Source organism: Otolemur garnettii, unplaced genomic scaffold (assembly GCF_000181295.1).
Source record: "Otolemur garnettii isolate 467f Iridium unplaced genomic scaffold, OtoGar3 scaffold00049, whole genome shotgun sequence".
NCBI classification, from domain to species: domain Eukaryota; kingdom Metazoa; phylum Chordata; class Mammalia; order Primates; family Galagidae; genus Otolemur; species Otolemur garnettii.
In genome coordinates this window covers 5,803,173-5,809,847 of record NW_003852444.1, presented here as the reverse complement: position 1 = coordinate 5,809,847, position 6,675 = coordinate 5,803,173, and the positions used below count along the sequence as shown (strand labels likewise).

Genomic DNA, 6,675 nt, shown 5'->3' with positions numbered 1-6,675 from the left:
GTCCCTCATCTAACCTGCCTGATGTCCTTATGAAGGGACAATGTGAACACAGACATACACAGGAGAACACCACGTGAAAATGAAGGCAGTGATCAGAGTGACGCACCTGCAAGGAACACCAAAGCTTGCCAGCAAACCACGGGAAGCTGGAGATGCCTGGAACACAGTCCCCCTTGTAGCCTATAAGGGAACCCAGCCTGTTGACACCCCGATCTTAGACTTCTGACCTCTAAAACTATAAGACAATCAATTTCTACTGTTAAAGTTCCCCTCAAAAAAAAAAAAAAAGCATCTGTCTCAATTTTGACTTTGTCCAACTACTATATACAAAGTCTCCCCAAGTATGGAATCTATACTACTTGCATGGTCCTAGTAAGTACAGGCTGAGGATCAACATTTACAGTGGACCTGGTCTCCAGTGCCTGTCGAAAGCTAACATAAATCATCCCCCAAATTACACACACGCTCAAGCCAGCGATCAGAGTACTCCTGGAGCCAGAGCTGCAAAAAACATGAGCACATTCTTAGAAATTACAAAGCACATAGGGAAGTTAGGTACCATGAATTAAAAGTCAAGAGAAACCCCACGAAAAAAGTAAAATACAAAAATACCCATACGAACAGAATCATTTCTATAAAGACTTCAGATGTTGAAATTATTGGATACGTTCTTTAAAGTATGTTTAATTCATTTAAAATAATAAAGAGGAACTTGAAAACATGAGTAACAAGCAAGAGACTATGAAAACCGACCAGGAATATTTGGAAAAGAAACAACATTTAAAAATATAAAAAATACTAAAATTAAAAATTTCAAACTCAATATACATGTAGAATAGCAATTTAGACATAGTGGAATCAAGACTTAGGGAACTTAGGGATAGAAGAAATTACTCAGAATGGGGCAGAGAGGAACAAAGAGATGAGAAACATAAAAAAGAGAAGTTGGCCAGGCACAGTGGCTCACACCTGTCATCTTAGCACTCTGGGAGGCTAAACAGGGAGGATCTCTTGAGCTCAGGAGTTCAAGACCACAGCAAGACCCCATCTCTCCTAAAATTAGAAAAATTAGCCAGGCGTGGTGGTTTACACCTCTAGTCCCAGCTACTCCGGAGGCTGAGGTAGGAGGATCGCTTGAGCCTGGGAGGTTGAGGTTGCAGTGAGCTACTGTCATGGCACTCTAGCCCGAACAACAGAGAAAAAAGAGAAGTTAAGAGATATAGAAGATAGGTTCAGACAATCTAACATACATTTGATCAACATTTTAGAAAGAATAGAGAGAACAGAGACAATTTGCTAAAAATTTTCCAAAATTGGCTCGGCACTGGTAGCTTAGCGGCTAGGATGCCAGCCACATACATGGGAAGCTGGCAGATCCGAATCCAGCCCAGGCTCGCCAAACAGCAATGACAACTACAACCAAAGAATAGTTTGGCGTTGTGGCAGGCACCTGTAGTCCCAGCTACCTGGGAGGTTGAGGCAAGAGAATGGCTTAAAGCCCAAGAGTCAGAGGTTGCTGTAAGTTGACACCATGGCACTGACACATGAATCACTCAATTCAGAAAGACCTCAAAATCCCAAGCAAGGTAAATTTTTTTGAAGCGCATATCTATACACTTGATGATACCATAGAACATCAAAGACAAATAAAAATTGTAAAAGCAATTAGAGAAAAGGGGATAGCAATTAAATCAGCAGATCACTCCTTCACAGAACTTGAAGCCAGATGACAATGAAACAAACCCTCTGAGTGCTGAGAAAAAATAACTTAGACGTCTTAGACCCAAATAATCAACAAAACTCTCCGACATTTAGACATTTTAATACAAACAAAAAGTGGTTACACCAACAGATGACCCTCAGTGAAGGAGCTTCTGAAAAAGAGTATCCTACAAGATGATTACCCCAGGAGGAAGAGCTAAGAAGGAATAAACTTACAAATAAGTAAATGGTAAACATATGGTTAAATCTAAACAAATACTGATGGTACCAATGAACAATACTGCTCTGTACTTTGTGAGTTTACAGAAGACATAATATGGAATTAAAGCAGCTTTTACAATTGCATACAAGCTGAAAGAGGGGCAACCAGAGGTCTTGGTGACTTACTAGCAGAGATAAGAAATCAAGAGCTCAGACACTATTCTGAATAGATTTTGTCTGTCTATACTAAAATTTGTAAATGATATGTAGTCCTGTAAATAAAGTATTTCTTGATGGTTCCCTAAGCATCTGAAAGTCACAAACTTCCACCAGATATAAACTGCTTACTTTACACATTGCTGACCAGTTAACAATGTGTTAACATGTTAGAAGTCCTAAGTGATTCTATATTATAAGCACCTGAAGGCTGAGGAGGGGAGAAGGAATAAAACAGGCTGAATTTGGGACAACTGAAAATTGAGCCTCGGAGAAACGAAATCAGGGAACAGCTGCTAAGTTAACACATTGCTGACTGGCAGTTTTACATAGAAACTGTCCATGTCACCGGGTAACTTGTGCCCAGTCACCAATGTAAAAGGAGCACACTCCTTTCTCCATAATACAACTTTTAAAAATGAATAAACAACACAAGAAGGTGTGGGGTAAACTCCCACAAAAATTAAATGAAATGTGCTCTTTTAATTCCAGAACTGAGCGAAAAGACTTGTGAGTATTATGCACTTTTGTCGAAACCCTAAGCTACCTGGGAAAACACGGTGGGGGCCTGCAAGCCAGGTGTGAAAACCTCTTACAGGTAACCCTGACTGTGTAGTAAAGTCAGCCTGTCAGATAAGGGTTGAAACGGCCCATCTGTGCAGAAGACATGACTCAAAGGTTGATGTGAGTAAAAAGAAAAACTCCATCGTAATGATGTCTAGTAAAATACTCCATCATAACTGCGGGGTCTCCAAAGCCATAAGAAAACAGTCAGGAAGCCAGTTTCTCAGAAATTTAATTGAGTACATAAAAGAGAAAGGTTTTACTCCTCTGTTTATCCTAACCTTTAACTTTAACAATAGAAGTCAGAAAATGTATTGTTCTTTTAGCCTGAGGCTAGCTTAAGATAGTTGTCTTACTTTCCCGGACTTACTTTCTTTAGGCTAATCTTATGATGGCTATCTCACATTCCTGGACTTTCTTTCTTTTCTATAGTTTAAGATAAGAAATAAGGATGTTAGGATTATCGATCAATGTGGTGTACGTGACTAGCTCCCAATAAAAGGGAGTAGAAAATAAAGACATTTTGCTACATGCCACCTAAGAGTGTGTAGTCGTTTCTTGCTTTTAAACAATTCTAGGAGCGAGCTTGCACCCGCAGCCAAGCTGTCCTTCTCTCCCCGCAAGAAAGAACATCACCCAACAAGAAGGAGACTATTTCTTTTTCTTTTCTTTTTTTATAGAAATGGGGGGTCTCACTCTGTTGCCCAGGCTGGTCTTGAACTCCCACTTCCATGTGATCCTCCTGACTCAGCCTCCTCAAGTGCTGGGATTACAGGTATGAGCCTCCAAGCCCAACTCATGATAATATAATAGGCATTTGTCTTCTATACAACCTAGTTCTAGGATTCCTTATCTAAATGCTTTTATTTACCTGTCATATTCCAAGCATGGACCAAAAAAAAAAAAAAAACATGATATTCCATGATATTGACTACACTCACAGCAGCTGTTCTTCTCTATAGTAAAGGTTTAAATTTTACAAATTTAAGAATAAATGGAAATTATATGCTTAAATCTAAACAAATACTGATGGTACAAAGGAAAGATTCATAAAATCACGATTCTGTCAAACTGTGTATCATATAAATTTGAAAGTTTTCCTAAGGACACATCATTTTGTCTATCTGTTTCAAAACTCTATGATATAATCTTTGAAATATAGGATCTGAATGGGGAGCAAAATCCCTTTTAAAGTGAATCATGCTGCTGGCCACAGGCCTCACAGATCGCAAGACCTGAGTGGGGAGATGGGGAGTAGAGCTGCATAGCCACACCCATCACTAGGTCCTATTATTGGGGTAGGGCTCATATTTAACAAATGCATAGAAATCCTGCTGGGGCTTATTTTGGGGGTAGGTCTTATTTTCAGGGAAACCCAGTAGCAGAAGGCAGGGTGCTGGCCAGTGCCACCACGGTCCCCAGTGGTCAGTAGCACATGTCCTGCACTATGCTCTTTCCAACATGGGGCAAGTCTCTCTCCCCTTGTGACTCTCCGCCTCTACTAAAGTTACAGTTTCAGCACACCTGCCCCACAGCCCAGGAGATACCCTGAACTAGCCAAAATCTGCCAGACACTCTGGATTCAGCAGGGGGTAGTCTTCCAGACATGGAAGTGCAGATATTCATGTAAACTCGCTGGCCTAGAGATTTAATTGTTGCAGCTTTCTATGAAGTATTTTTCTGCCGCCATTGTTAGGAATATGCAACCCTTTGGCTTGAAATGACAAATCTGAGACAGAAGTACTGTGAGCAACAGCAGCTGTTAACACAGATTCTCCAGTTTATCTTGAGTTTGATGAGTAGAAACTACACAGTAGACTTGAATAGAGAAAGGTCATTACCAGTCACATCTGGAGCTTCAGCTTCCAAATGTGCTCATCAGGATTTCCATGTTCCACCAGAGAAGAGGAAACAAGCTGTGGAGATACTAAAAAATGGTTATACGCTGGCTGACGGCAAAAATAAAAGTCTCCTTGACAGTGTCTCATCTACTTTGAAAGATGAATCCATAAACTTTGTTTCATCTGTGGATTAAGCAAGTGGAAACGATGGGAAAGAACCAGAAACGTCAATTCAGAGTATATCTATGAGTGAAGATTCACTGGACCTGGATTTGGATTTGGTTTTACCAGATATCCAAGGACTAATGACCACTGAATTATCTGGACATGAAACTAAAAATATTGCTTTGGAGTTAGTGTCTTCTTCCCAAGTCAATGATTTAACATTGACTGAAGACAAATCAGATACTCAGTATAAACACTGTACTGTACAGGGATGAGAAGCAAATGCACTGTACTGAAGCTAATATGACCTACAGTCATTGCTATCTAGGAAGAAAATGAACTCTGACTCTGATCACGTCAGTGAGCCATCCAATTCTGAACTTCAAAATTTGATGACAAGGGAAACTGAAACTTTACTCAGTGTGGGTGTTGTACAAGAAATAGATAATATAAGTTTAATGAAAAATGAAGAAGAAAAGTCCATTTGAAGCCAATGGGGAAAAAGATAAGCAGGTGGCAAAACACATTAGAAATTCCACGCTTTTCCAGTTAGATGAGGTGCCGCTAAATGACCCTGAAGGAAGACTTCAAGATTCTGAAGACTTTCTTTTGGATGATCTGAAGAATCCAGCAAACAACGTTTTACCAGATTTAAGTGATTGTGATTACACAGCCCTGAATGTTTCTTCTCCACTAGAAGGTGCTAAAAATCCTACTGAAGTCTTTGAGCCCCACTTATCTGCAGAAACAAGTGAGGAATACAAGCTATCCTCTTTGCGTTTTCTCAATCCTGCTGCCAACTTTACTGAAGACTCCATTAAACTTGAGCCATCTTCTTGAACTTGAGTACCCCCCAGTTCAACTCCCTGCTGGAAAATAGAGACCCCACTAACTTGCATTTCTCTCCATCTCTTAACCTTTGTAACTTAAAAATATATAGTTAAAACTGCTACCTCCTAGTGCCTAAGCAAGTTTTTGCAGCTGGGATGAAATCCAAACCACATTAAAAACAATGGGTAATACCTCAGGAAAAAAAAAGTGAATTAAAAACACATTTGCAAGTAAACTGGCAGGCCGCAAGAGATAAAATAACAAGGAAAAGCAACGTTTAGGGGCTAATTCATGAACCCAAGTAACTAGAGCAAGTTAGAATTAGATCAACTCTGTATTCCAAGGACAGGGAACGGGAAAGGCAAAGTGACCAAAAGAACAAAAAAATTCTGACTAGAAAATGAAAGGCACAAAAACTTCTTATTAAGAAATGGAAGGTGTGCCAAGCTGCGATGCTTTTTTTACTTACTTTCTCTCTCTGGGCCAAGCCCCAGGAGAGAGAAAGCCACTCTGAAGAGACAGCAGCTGCAGTGCCACGGGGGATTACTTCTGTAGTTAATTCAGGAAGAGGCTAGAAAACCCAGGTGAGTCTCTCTCATCACATAAAAGGGATCAGGGACTCTAATTTCAAGCCCTGGAGATCAATTTTCAAGCTCTAAAGCATTTGTTCACTAAAGAGTGAAAGGTTCTCTCTTTGAGGACAGAGAGAGGAAAGGGCTGGGGTGAGACAGTGCCTCTCAGACTGTGACACCCACGCAAAGGACATGGCTCTGGGCTCCTGCACCACTCCAGCTGGCTCAGCCACTCCTGCCACTCGCTCCGAGCCACCAGCTCCAAGGCCTTTTAGCCATTTAGGCCACACGACTCCTATCTACAGGGTGCCTACCACACCCTTGTCCTGGGCCAGGTGCTGGCCATGCTGGGTGTCACAGTCTGGAACTGGCCTGTGCTCCTGCTGACCGGCCACACCAATTCAGTGATTAAACATCAGGAGGATGGCTCGGCGCCTGTAGCTCAACCGGCTAAGGCGCCAGCCACGTACACCTAAGGTGGCAGGTTCAAATCCAGCCCGGACCCGCCAAACAACAATGACGGCTGCAACCAAAAAATAGCCAGGCGTTGTGGCGGGCGCCTG

The 6,675-nt window shown here is 41.3% G+C and overlaps 1 pseudogene; it reads left to right on the top strand.

Moving 5' to 3' along the window:
- The first annotated feature begins 4,309 nt into the window (after nucleotides 1-4,309).
- On the top strand, nucleotides 4,310-5,549 carry LOC111725868 (annotated as a pseudogene).
- The last annotated feature ends 1,126 nt before the right edge of the window (nucleotides 5,550-6,675 follow it).